This window comes from Nannospalax galili, unplaced genomic scaffold, assembly GCF_000622305.1.
Source record: "Nannospalax galili isolate Female #2095 unplaced genomic scaffold, S.galili_v1.0 scaffold216, whole genome shotgun sequence".
NCBI lineage: Eukaryota > Metazoa > Chordata > Mammalia > Rodentia > Spalacidae > Nannospalax > Nannospalax galili.
This window is the reverse complement of record NW_008339003.1, coordinates 404,419-417,996: the sequence shown is the minus strand read 5'-3', so window position 1 is coordinate 417,996 and position 13,578 is coordinate 404,419.

Here is a 13,578-nt window from a genome sequence, read left to right as displayed (position 1 = left end):
CTGGTAACTATCCAGATTTTTATTTAAAACAGAAACTCTGGGGAGAAATGCTGAAAAATGCTGTACAGTTTCTTCTCTGGACCATTAATTTTTCAGTCAGATCTAACTATCACTTAATTGGTTCCTGATGCTAAAACTTGGATTCCCTTTAAACGCTCGAAACTAGAGCATATAGAATAATTTGTTATGCTGAGCTATTCATCCCAAATGTCTAGGGAAAATAAACTAATCTCAAAATAAAACTAGGCTACCTTCTGTGATGGCACAAAATTAATAACATAGTCTAAGAAACAAACCTGCATCTGTTTTCAAAAAAAAAATCATTAGCGTTTCCATGGTGAAGTAATACTTAATTCATATTAATGGTCAGTGTACGAAGGGAGACCATAACACAAAAATTCCACGAGCATAATTTTGGAAATCTGACCTCATTTCACAATATTCAAAATCATAACTCAAATATGCTTTTGTGAATGTGTAAATGGATTTTCACTTATTTCTTATGCTTGTGGATTGATTAAAATGGGAAGTAGTTCTCAATTCTATGACTGATTTCTAGAAAATTTAAACTTTCCAAAGATTTTAGTGGGGCCCACTAGTCAACAATTTGAACTTTTTTCCATATTTTATTTTATTTTATTAATTTTATTTTATGTGTATGCAGGTATTGCCTACATGTAGGTAAGTGCACTCGTGTCATGCAATGCCCACGGAGGGCAGAAGGTGCTGTCAGACCCCTGGGACTGGAGTTACAGTTGTTAGCTGCCGTGTGGGTGCTGGGATTTGAACTCAGGGCTTCTGCAAGAACAACCAGTGTTTATAACCACTAAGCCATCTCTCCAGCTCAACGATTTGAAACTTTTTCAAAAAGAATGTATCAGCTGGGCATGGTGGCGTACACCTTTAATCCCAGCACTCGGGGAAAAAAAAAAAAAGAATGTATCCTTTAGACATTTTTTTGTGTGTGAAAATGAGAACAAAAATATTGGACAATGTGAAGATTTAGGCAGAAGAGAAGAGCAACTGTGGAAATCTGCACTGTAAATAGGACGCTTTTTGAAGCAGTCAGTTCATTGTCTGACTCAGCTAACCAGCTCAGAAAGACCACCTTGAGTTCAGCATGATGCTGGTGCACTGGTGACAGGCGTTCTGGAAGGATGTCAGTTTAATCAGGTGGTTGCTCACCTGAACGTGGCCTGGCAGCGTGGTGTGCTTCTCACGCACATTTCCTGGATAATGTCAAGGTCTCTGCTGACTGCTCACCATGCAGCCGGCCTGGCCCTTATAGCTCTGGTAGTCAAAAGGCATTTCCTGACCACAGAAGTGAAGCTTCAGGGCAATGTGACTGAACCATTTTCCAGTCATTTGAAGCTGCATGAAAAATGAGGAATAGAGTGTGTGGGCGTCAGAGGAAGAAAGACATGAAGCTCCCCAGCCTCCCCAAAATGTCCTAGGATGATACAGATGAAATTCACAATTCATGTTATCTTAACTCTCACCACCAGTCAATACACTCATCCTGATACTATGTACGTCTATTTTTACAACTATGTTGTTTTTGGTCTTTTTGAGGCAGGGTCTCCCTGTAGCCCCAGCTGGCCTGGAACTCACTATGTAGACAAGGCTGGCCTTGAACTCACAGAGTTCAGCCCATAACAATTTTTTTTTAACAAACCAGTTCCTTGATTCCTGACCAGTTTCTTTCACATGAGAGTTTAGAAGTCTTTCCCTTCTGCACGTGACAATAGCTGTGCTGATTAATCATGTCCTTTCTCGTTCTTTCTGAAATCCATTTCTTCTGGCAAGGAGATTGGTTACTATCTGATTTAGTGCTGAGAATATGTCATGTTCCATCCTTGAAGACTTCCAGTGTTACCTGTCCCAGTGGAGAGTACCAAGTCACAGGAGAGAAGCTGAGCTAAGTTGGGAGACTCCTCCCATCCCCCAGCCCCACATCGAGTCACCCAAACGTGTTTCAAGGTCTCCTGCTTTATTTCATTTTTTGCCTTAGTCAAGGAAGGCCTCTGCCGTTGTTTCCCTGGAATACCGTGGTCCTCTTGCTCCTCCCTTCTTATCTTCGCTCCCTTTCATTTTAACTCCAGCTAGGCAGAGCCCTGTCCTCGTGAGCCCACCAATGACTCCAGGGTCTGTGGTCTAAGTAACCTCATCAGCAGTCCCCACAGCCCTTTCTGACCCCACCTGCTGCCAGCCCCCATACTTCTTTCAGCTTGCTCTCCCCAAGCTCACTTTCTTCTTACTTTCGAATCTGTTGATTTCTGTACGTGAATTATAGCTGCCATCCTGCTTCATCTGCATGGTTATGCCTGCGAACCTGGCTTTCCCTTGGTCCTCCTTCCAGGTCACCAGCTGAACTTTCTGAGGACACATCTCACTACAGAATTAACACCTATAGGTAGTTGTGAGGTCCCTGGGGCTGGAATTTTTTCTCAACACTTTTTGTATTCTTAGCACTTAATCCAAGAAGAGAGGAGGAAGAGGAGGAGGAGGAGGAGGAGGAGGAGGAGGAGGAGGAGGAGGAGGAGGAGGAGGAGGAGGAGGAGGAGGAGGAGGAGGAGAAAACCTCTTAGATACCATTTTTGGAATAAATGCTTTTGACAACTGAGAAACTCAACCACTAAAAAACTGGCACAGCAAAACAAAAAAGGATCTTCCTTAGCCTACTCCTGGAAGCATGTGTATGAGGTCTCTGAAAAAGACCAAAAAAGACCAGGTACAGTCTTTGCTAACATAACTGAGTTATGTATTGAGGTTGGTTTGAAATCAATAGCACGTAAAAGAAAATAATGAATGTCAAATAGGGGTGGTGGGGGAGTCATTCCTGTAAAATACACCCAAGAGATGGAAAAGGAGAGGGAGAGGATGAAGGTTGACTAGATGTGATTGGAGCCAAAAAAAATCACCTCTCCCCCTTCAAAAGGTATCAGAGAAGGGACGGGGGATGGTACATTAATGGGGGGAAATCAGCCACATGCTTAAATAAATGGAGCATATTTTTAACTCACTCAAATTTCTGGAGGCAGGCAGAGGGTACATTTTCAGTAATGATTAATCTCTCCTCCTGCATTTCCCAACCTGAGGATGTTGCTGGACCAGTGGGAGGGGAAATCAGAATGAAAGCAGCAAAACTCTGCTTTGCTCTGGCTTGCAGATATGAAAATGTCCTGGTTGTTTGCTTTGATATACCTCTGTGATGCCTAACATGGAAGCATTTTATTGTAGGACGTGGTATCTAAATACTCTGTCTATTCATCGAGAAGGTACATCAAATAAAGGAGGCTACAAAACAAGGACATTACCTCATGTTGCTATCCAAAAGGGATATGTCACAGATAAAGCACCTTAAGTTTTATCTAGCTTGAAAAAATTAAAACGAAGAAAAGTAATGCTACTTAAATGCTTATTAAAGCATTTGACAAAGTGAAAAAGTTACAAATGTCCAACTCTAAGGCGCTCTCTCTTCTTAAATAATGGAAGAAAGAGAGGAGAAACAGCCTAAAGAACACAGCAGGAGTAAATAATTCTCAGTGATTTATTTAGGAGCCTGAAGTGCATGGTTTCAGAACACGACATTTCCCAGAGCCTCTGGAGCTCACTGGTGCTTGTGCACCCCCAGCTCTGCCTCCGGCTTCCCAACCACTCTTCCTCAGTGGTCTCTGGTTTCAGACTGCACTTCCAGTTCTAGAGCAGGCACTTCTTTCCTTTGCTTTTTCCTCAAACCCTTGTGTCTATTCAATAGTTTCAGTGATCTGGGTGAGACTGATGCAGGGCCATTTCACCACCAGTCAATCCAAGCACTAACCTGTACTTTATCACAGTCATGTCACCAGTCCCAGATAGGCAATTTACCTTCACTCATTCATTCCTCGGTCAAAGGTTAACAAGACTCCAGTCTCTCTTCTCTTCAGTGTGAACTCTGGATGACAATCCCAGGTGTGCGACTAGAAAAGGAAACATGGAGGAAGGGAGTATTGGAAGGGGCAGCTAACTCCTTCTCCTACGAGCTTCCCTTCAAAGAAAAGAAACTATACTTAAACCCAGAATTTCCTAAATATTGGTGCTATTGGATGAGCATTTATGCTTCTTAGCAGAATCAGTAAGATAATCTCTGGAGGAAACTTAAAGAAATTGACAGGATGACTAGAGAGCTAAACAGGAGTTCAGGAGGGAAAACTACCAATAGACAAAGAAAACCAAGTTTGAACTAGTGAGACACTTGCTCTGAGCATCTTTGGACACAGAATTCAAGTCCACATGTGTGACTGGGAATTAGAAGCCCACATTCACCAGAGGCCAACTAGAACACATCCATGCAGACTCCTCCCAACTCACTGTGATGCAGGCCTCAGTGGTTTGCAAGACACCTCATTATTTCCCTGCTCACTGCAACTGGAGAGGCCTGGGAGATGGCTCAGTAGGTAAAGAGCTTACTGCACAAGGATGAGGAACTGAGTTTGGATCCCTTCACTCACGTAAAAAGCTGGATGTGGTGTGGCAAGATGTACCTATGGGTGCAATAGTAGCTCAAATGTTATGAAGGTAATCAACCACTTTCTGATTGGATTTAAGGCCCACCCCATGAGAGGAAACACATTTGCCACTGTAAATGTGGCCTAGAACCCCTTGTTGGACTCTCATAGGCCCCAGGTGGATGAACATACTGTTATTCTGCTAAAGGAACAATCAACCTGCCCTTCAAATTCATAGTTCTGTACCTATGGACCATTAGAGAAGCTCTCAAACCTCATCAGAAAAGTTTCCTTGTGCAATGCATGGTAGTAAATGCAGGAACTCACAACTGGTCAAAGTGCAGAGAATGAGTGTCTGTGGAGTGCTCAGCCACAAATGGGACCTCTATATCACACCCCCTCCCCCAGAGCCCAGGGACCATTGTGGAAGAGGGGTTGGGATGAACAAGTCAGAAGCCAAGCCCGGGAGAACCAGAGTGGAACAGTGTCTTCTGTATAGGACAGGATCCCTGCACTCATGAACTCACAGCAGCAGTGGTTGCCTGTACAAGACCTGAGCAAGATCAAGCCAGTCAGCATCCAGCATGGAGGGGGAGGGGCTCAAGAGCCCCCACCATCAACTGAAGAGCTAGTGACAGTTCATGGCTTCTGAGAGGAGAGTCAGTTTTCTTCAAAAGTGGCCCCAGCAGGTCAAAAGCATTCCAGTAGGTGGCCCTGCACCCACAGATACATAAGCAGCACAAATTTGAATCAGTGAGAACTATTAAAAAAAGGGGGGGCACCAAGTTGGGAGGCGATGAGAAGTGGAGGATGGTTCTGGGGAAAGTTAGAGGGAGGAGTCAGGAGTGAATAGAATCAAAACACATTGCACGCATGCATGAGATTCTTAAAAATTAACATTTTTAGAAGTCATATGGCAGCTTGCAGAGAAGACCCTGGGGGCTTGCTGACTTGACTACCCAGTCTAGACAATCCATGTGCTCCAAGTTCAGTGAGTGATCCTCTCTCCAAAACTGAGGTGGACAACTGGCTACCATGCAGAGAGTAAGAGACTGAAAAATGCTCAGCCTTAAATAGGACGTCTCTATCACAGCCTTCCCCAGGGCTCAGGGATTGTCATAGGAAAGGGGACAGAGGAAAGATTATAAGAGCCAGAGGTGGTGGATGGGCTAGAAGGAAAAGTGTTTTCTGGACACAGCAGAGCAGTTGCACATATGAACTCACAGCAGTTGTGTCAGCATGCACAAGCCAAATAAAATCCCAGCACAGTTGGGGAAGTATGCATGAACCCAACCCCACCCCACCTAGCTGAGGAGCTATTGATAATTGATAGCTGTTGGACGAGGGAAAGTCAGGTTTTTTTAAGGGTGTGACCCCTAGTAGATTGACCCTGCTCCAGGAAAGAGACCCACAACCAAGAATATCTGCAGAATACAAATTGGACTCAATGGGTTTTAAAAATAAGAAGAGTTCATAAAGTTGGGTGGGTAAGGAGATGAGGTTGGATCTCAGAGGAGACAGGGAGAGGGGTTGTATATTACCAAAATACATTGAAGGAAATTCTCAAAGAATTAATAACATATTCATTAAAAAAGTGAAGGTGGAGATCAATAGAGAAAGACCCCTGGCATTGACCTCTAGCCTTCACATGTGAAACATTCAAAAAATGAGTGTGGTCCTCGGTTGGAAGTACCTGATGGTGATGATGTCCTCTGGCACTGGACCAGTGGTTTGAGGAGGCACCGAGGAAAGGGTCGTGCCCCTCCCTCCCGTATTTATGTTATATTGGTTTGGCTTCTGTAACAGATTGACTGGAAATAACAATAGCAAAATGGAAGTTCGTGTGTCTCGTAAGTGACATTCTAAGGGTCCACGAGTACTAGAGTTCTGTCGTGCCAAGAGGCCTTGCTCTTTCTAGACTGTTGCTCCATCACAGATATCCCAGTGCTATTTCCCCCACCCCACCCCTGAATTCCAGCCAGCAGAGAGAAGGGGAGAACACCAAGAGATGTCTGAGGAGACAATGTAGAAGTTGCATATGGCGGTCATTAAGATCTGATCGGCAAGATTCCTTCACAGATAAGCACCTACTTGCACAACAGGTTCAGATAAAAATTCTTTTTCCGGACCCCAGAGCACAACTAGCTGCTGCCACAGGCCTGATCTGAAAGCCACATGGGAAAGGATTCTCCTTCACCCCTCAATTCAGTTTCAACCCTTCCTAGCACATTGTTATCATTATGATGCTTCTGTTCCATCTGAACTACACCCTCATTTGTGAGGTGCTAACAATGAAAGTAACTAGCTCAGAGTGGCTTACAAACGTCTTCCTTGAGCACTGGTGAGTGCCTCCTGGTGTTTTCCAGCACTTGCTCTGGCCTTAATCAAGGGCAAGAACTAATCTGTGAACCTGTTCTACAGGAAGATGTCAATCCATGAGAAATATGTGCTGTCTGCCCTCTTTCAAACACTCATGTTCGCTTTGGCATGGTGAGAACATCATATCACTGTAATGCTTGGAATATGAGAAAATGAGTCTTACTGTCTATTTTAATGATAGGTGGAAAGTGATCATTGAGTACATTTCTCAATTCTGAATTCCCTCTCAATTTAACTATCCTAGGTAGTCACTAAATTTATAAAGGAACATTAAATCCAGGGTTAAAATGAATCATACCTGGTTCCAATCAAAATTGCATTGAATGTATGCAGAAGCCAGGTGTGGTGGCACGCACCTTTAATCCCAGCACTCTGTAGGCAGAGGCAGGCAGATCTCTGTGAGTTCAAGGCCAGCCTGGTCTACTTAGTGAGTTCCAGGTCAGCTGGGGCTACAGGGAGACCCTGTCTCAAAAAAAAACCCCAAAAAAAAGAAAAAAGAAAAAAAAGAATGTATGCAGGAAATTCATTTGGATTAATACTCCCACTAAAGACACCAAGAAAGACATTCCATGTGACAAGAAAATTCAAGTTCTCCTCACTGTCCAGAGCATACACACATACCATTCAGTAGTTACATTACACTGAGGCGCTGTCAAACATCTTGTATAAGGCAACATTAAATATGGGTCTGGAGGCCAGTGAGAAAATCCCTAAGCCAAGTTTACTTGAGGGTGTTTAACAATATAAATTGCAGGAGAAAGAATCTCCTGGAGAAACTGCTCTCCAGTACAGAACTACAGGCAGTTATGTGGAATCATATGTCATCAGCTGAGTAAGATCCCCTGACAGGGCGTCTCCCAGGGGGGGAAGATGGAACATCTGCAACATCTCCAGCTCTGAGAAAAAGATGACATTGTCTGAATCCTAGAGGAGCTGCATTTCCCCTTAGGATGGAGCAGCATTTGAAAGCACAGGCCTCAGCAGCTGTATCACAACCACCTACCCTACGGGGGCACACTTTCTTTCTCTCTCTCTCTCTCTCTCTCTCTCAAATTTATAAAGACAAGCTGCCATTAAATTGTGACTCATATTTATTGACTGCCCTCTACACACACACAATCACAATCACACACACAACCACACACACACACACACACACACACACACACACACACACCATAATTTGTAATAAGAAAGATAGTTGTATTGCCCATTAGTATATTTTGTGGTCAAACGCTTGAGACTATAACTGGAAATTATTCATTTTTTGCCTTTTTACTGGAAAAATGAAAGCGCCGTTTGTGGTAGACTGGATGCTGCTTGCTTTTGATGCCTTTCTTGGAGGCAGAATTGAGGGGGTTTTGCTGGGCATATTGCTCCCCCAAATAAAGCACTTCATTTCCCAGGCTCCCTCCAGCTAGGTGTGACCACATGGCAAAGTTCTGCCCAATGAGAGGTTAAGTGGGAAGTTTCCAACAAGCCTGTTTCTGGGTCCCTGGGCCTCCCCTCTCCTTCTGGGATTAATGGCACAGATCTAATGGGGCTGTTACTCACAACGGCTGACTTTTAGAATGTAAGTCATACCTTAGTAAGGCAGGTTAAGTTGCTGCAACAAAGAGACTCCAGACTCTGCGACTTAGAAAACATTGCTTTTTTGTGTAACAGGTCAAAGCAAGGGTTCCAGGCAATGGGTTGTTTTCCTCCAGTCATTCAAGGACTAAGGGCTCTTGGAACTCTGTCATCTATGTGGTGTGACTTCCACAGTCACTGGAGCTATCACTGCTCAGCCAAAGCCAAAATGAGCAGTGTGGTGGTGCATGTCTTTAGTCCCAGCTCTAGGGGAGCTGAGACAGGTGGATCTCTGTGAGAGCTCAGTCAGCCTGGTCTACATAGTAAATTTCAGGCCATCTGAGGCTACAAGGGACCCTATCTCAGAAACAAAAATGAATCAAAAATCAAAAATGCAAAGGAGCAGAAAGCCAGGTCCAGAGATCTCCTCTGGGGACAGTGAGGAAGGAGCCACCCTAACATGTCTGTTCACCTTCAGTGAAAAAGTTTCATTCCACATTCAGCTGAGAGGAAGGCTGTAGGAAACTCAGTCCCTAAGCAGACACCGCATTCAAACATAATTCACTGCTACGGCTAACAAGTAGTTCCAGTCGCTGGACAGGTTGGCAGAAGGCGGGGAGACTTCAGTCCTGGTGGACCCTCCTGGAGCTACATTCTGTTCTGACCATTTCTATACTCCATTTATTTAAGGGAAAAATATTTTTGTATTGTAGTCATTTTTGTTTTGGAAGATTTCTTTTTTTCCTTTCTTCAGTTGAAAATCTAAAAGGTACAAATTTTAATCTTAGCTTATAAATTACCTATTGGTAAATTAACATGATATTTAAGATATGAAGACTTGTTCTACAAATCATGGGAGGTTGTGGTTATAATTTTGAGTTAACTTTTAAAATGCAGGGCTGGCCAGGCATGGTGGTGCATGCCTTTCACGTAGCACTTGAGAGGCAGAAGCAAACAGCTTTCTGGGTTTGAAGCCAGCTTGCAGTACATAACAAGCTCCAGGCTAGCCAAGTCTACAGAGTGAGACCCTATCTCAAAAAATTAATAAAGTGAAGGGCTGGAGAGATGGTTCAGTGGTGAAGGTACTTGCCGCACCAAGCCTGACCACCTGAGTTCAACCCCTGGGACCCACGTGCTTGGGAGAGAAAACCAACTCCCCCAGGTTGTCATTTGAACTCTACATGCACACGCAAGTCAAGAAACACACACGATCAATTAATATACTAAAATGGAACTTTTTCTTACCCTCCTTCCTGTTTCTCACTCTTCCACATGAACATATGTCATGTGATTTGCTTTAGCCTAAATATTAATAGCATTGATGAACTACTGATTTATTTCAGACAGTGAAACAAATTCTGGATTAACAACTATTTGATAGATGACACCTCCTTAATCTAGATAGTTTAATATGCCATCTGCTCACGTTTCCTGTTTTGAATTATGATTTTAGAAATAGGAAGAATCATTTATCTAGTGTTTATGATTTTTGTGAATCATAAAGAAAGCAAGGACTAGGTCTCTCATGAAGCATTTGTTAAATTATTTCAAATGGCATATACTATTCTGTGTGGTAATGCATAACTTTTGTTGAGATTGGTAAAAATAGAACTCAGTTCTAAGGAAATATCATGCTACTTTGAAATAGTGTTCTCCACTGAGTTTTGTTTGGTGTGTGTGTGTGTGTGTGTGTGTGTGTGTGTGTGTGTGTAATTCTTCTGTCTCCTGTTATAGTTAATGAACTATTTAAACTTGATCTAACTACATTTTTTATTTATTCATTTTCATTTTATGTTGTATGAGCATCTCCCCTGTGTCATGTAATACTTGTGGAGGCCACTAGAGGGTGTTGGACTCCCCTGGAACTGTAGTTAACAGATGGTTGTTAGTAGCCATGGGGGTGCTGGGAACCTAACCCAGGTCTTCTGTAAGAGCAGTCAGTGGTCTTAACCACTGAGCCAGCTCTCTAGCCCCTAACTAATTCTCAAGGAGCTCTCACATGCAAATAAGTTTTATTAGGGGAGATCATTAGCTTTTATAAATAAAAACTCTCTAAATCAAATACTCCCCCATGACTCAGTCAGCATAGTAACAACTACCAGCAGAAGAGGACAGCAGTTAGCACCAGTGATGCAGAAATGCAGCTGAAATGCAGACCTTCTTAGCCTCATGGAGACTGAGAGGCTTGGAAACATGGAAACAAGGCTCCAGTTTTTCTTTCCACCATCTCAGCTCTGACTTTCACCAATCCCTTAAATGCTTTTAACCACATTTTCTCATTCATTAAAGGAAATGTTTCAACAATCTCAAAAATCTTGTTCTACTCTGCCAATTATTCTTCTGGTTCTAAAGTTCCCGTCCTGTAACTACAAGGCTCTGCCCACAGCAGAGACAGCAAACAGCCCAACCTCATAGTAAAAACGCTTAGGAACGTGGGAGTAGTCTTTGAATTACTCAGAAATGGTTACATGATTGTGTAAGCCATGGGGTTGTGTTTTGCGCCATCCATGACAACTTTTAGAAACACTGGTAGTTACCTTTTACTGGGAGTTGGTTATTTGCCAGGCACAGTGCCAAGTGAATTACACACAATATCTCAGCTAATCCTCCTGACAACTCCGTGAGGGTGGTAATATTATCCCCATTGCACAGATGAGGAATCAGAGGCTTAGAGTGATTAAATAATTTGCATGGGCCATGCAGAGTATCAACTAGAACCCAGAGCTTTCAGCTCTAAGCACAGGCTCTGCAGTCCTGTGAGTGATGCCTGCAGGAGGTCAGGTCGTCCTAGCCAGCTACTGTCTTGCCCCCACTCTTGGCCATGCCCTCTGAGTCACCCATATTTAATTACACCATGAAGTCTCCATAGTAAACATTCTTTGTGTCCCTCCCAACTCCATTCCCTTACTTCTCCTAATAATAGATGCAAACATTAATTGAGCATTCGCCACAGTGCTTCGCTCTTTAAATAGACCGTCTCGCTTCATCTCCACAGCAGTCCTCTGAGCTCGATGCTACTAACCCCTCCATTTTCCAGGAAGGATACTGAGGCACAGAAAAATTAAGCACATTGCCCAAAGTACCCAACTAATAAGTGAAAAACAAATATTTGAACTTAGCTCTAACTCCAAAGTAAATACAAATTGATAAATGCTGGTAAGATTCTGAATTAACACTTATTGAACTTTTTACATGTTCAGCAGTGTACTAAACGCTTCACATAACTATCACATATAATCCGCCTGACAATCCTACAAGATAGGCATTGCTGTGATTAAGCCATGTTTCAGATGAGGGCCAAACCCTGACTCTCGTGGTTAATCATAAGAGAAAGTCATCTCAAGATTCCACAGCCAAACTTTCACAAGATCAGGATGGGACAGCAAACAGTGTGTTCGAAATGTTAGTATGTTTTCTCGACCAATTACCCAAGCTTGCTTTGCCTCAATTATTCCATCTGTGAAGCAGGTGAGTAACGAGGACTTGGTGCTGTTAACACAAAAACACTAGAAACAGCCTCCAGCATAAGTAAGAATCATATGACTGAGACAAAATAAATGGGAGTCCAAACTGGCCTTTTACTACTAGCAATGGTATATTTTACTACTCTGTACCTCCATTTTGTCATGTATAAAATATATTTTTTTTAGAAAAAACTAGGCTGGGCGGTACAGCTCAGACAGTAAAGCACTTGCTTTACAAACTTAAGAGCCTGAGTTTGATCCCCAAGAGCCCACACAGAAATGCTGGGCATGGTAGCAAGCACTTGCAATCCCAGCAATGGGGGAGAAGGGCAGAAACATGAGGATCCCTGGATCTCACTGACCAGACAGTCTAACCAGATTTGTGAGCTCCAGAGCAATAAGAAACCCTATCTGGAAGGAGGCGGATGGTGTTTCTAAGGATGACACCCAAGGTTCTGTTCTGGCTTGCACACACACACACACACAAAATAACATAGAGTGTTGTGATGATGATGATGATGATGATGATGAAGTAGGAAAGCACATACACACTGAACCAACGAGGAGCTATTACACAGATGGAACATGACTGTGTATTATCGTCCAACAAGCGTTAACTTTCATTGTGGTTATTCTGTGTATATCATTCTTACCATGATCCTTTACTCAGTCACACAAAAATCTCTCCTCTGCCTCTGAAGGGATTGAGCTGGTCCTGCATGACCTCTTTTTCTTAAGCGCCACAGGGGTGGGTAAGATGGCTGACAACTAGTATTGTTTCAGCTGAGCCATACAGCAGTCAATGAATACCTTTTTTCTCAGACCTGGCCATCATGAGGACAGGACTGATTCTCAGCATCTAGGCAGGAATTATACACCCTATGTTCAAATGTTGTCTAAGAATATACCTGTCTTGCATGACTGCAAGTTTCTCAGGGAACAGCCTTGACATCCAGTACTTTGATGACTCCCACAGCACAAGCTGTAGCCCAGAGTATTGACTGATTGCTAGTTGAACAATTGATCTGAGAACTGGTTTTCCCAGCTGCCTAACTGACAGCACAGACAGCCCTGGTCTCCAGATCATATAGTGTGGTTCACTACTACAGGAGGAAGACTAACTACTAAGACTTGAAGTTTGCCTCTTCCATTTTCTAACTGTGTCAACTTGAGCAATTCATCTCACTTCTGTGTGCCTTAAAAAAATTCTCTAAAGCAAGAATCATAGATATCTATATTCTGAGAGTCAATTGAGTTAATTGTATAAGTGCTTTTCTAATTGTGTGTCTGGATGTGTAAGTGCTCAAGAAATGTTAGTATTGTTGAGTGGCTAGAATCAATGGCTGAAAGATGTCTAGACTGTCCTCTCCTGTCATTCTCCTGTCATACCATGTGATGTGTCTTTATCTGAACACAGACTAGAAGAGCACTTCCCTCCCTTTGTGGGTAGAGGCAGTCAGTCTCATAGTTCCCACGACAGCTGTGCCCTGCCCGTCACAGCAGCAGTGAATGTGTGCCAAGCATGCATACCTCCATGAATCATTTTGGCTGTTAAAGAATCATTCACCACTATGACCTTCTCTCTCTTTTTTGGGTCATGCTAATAAGACTGTATCACTTGTTAGATACACATATACATGCAAAAAATAATCTTGCAACAATTGCATCTGTAGACTTGT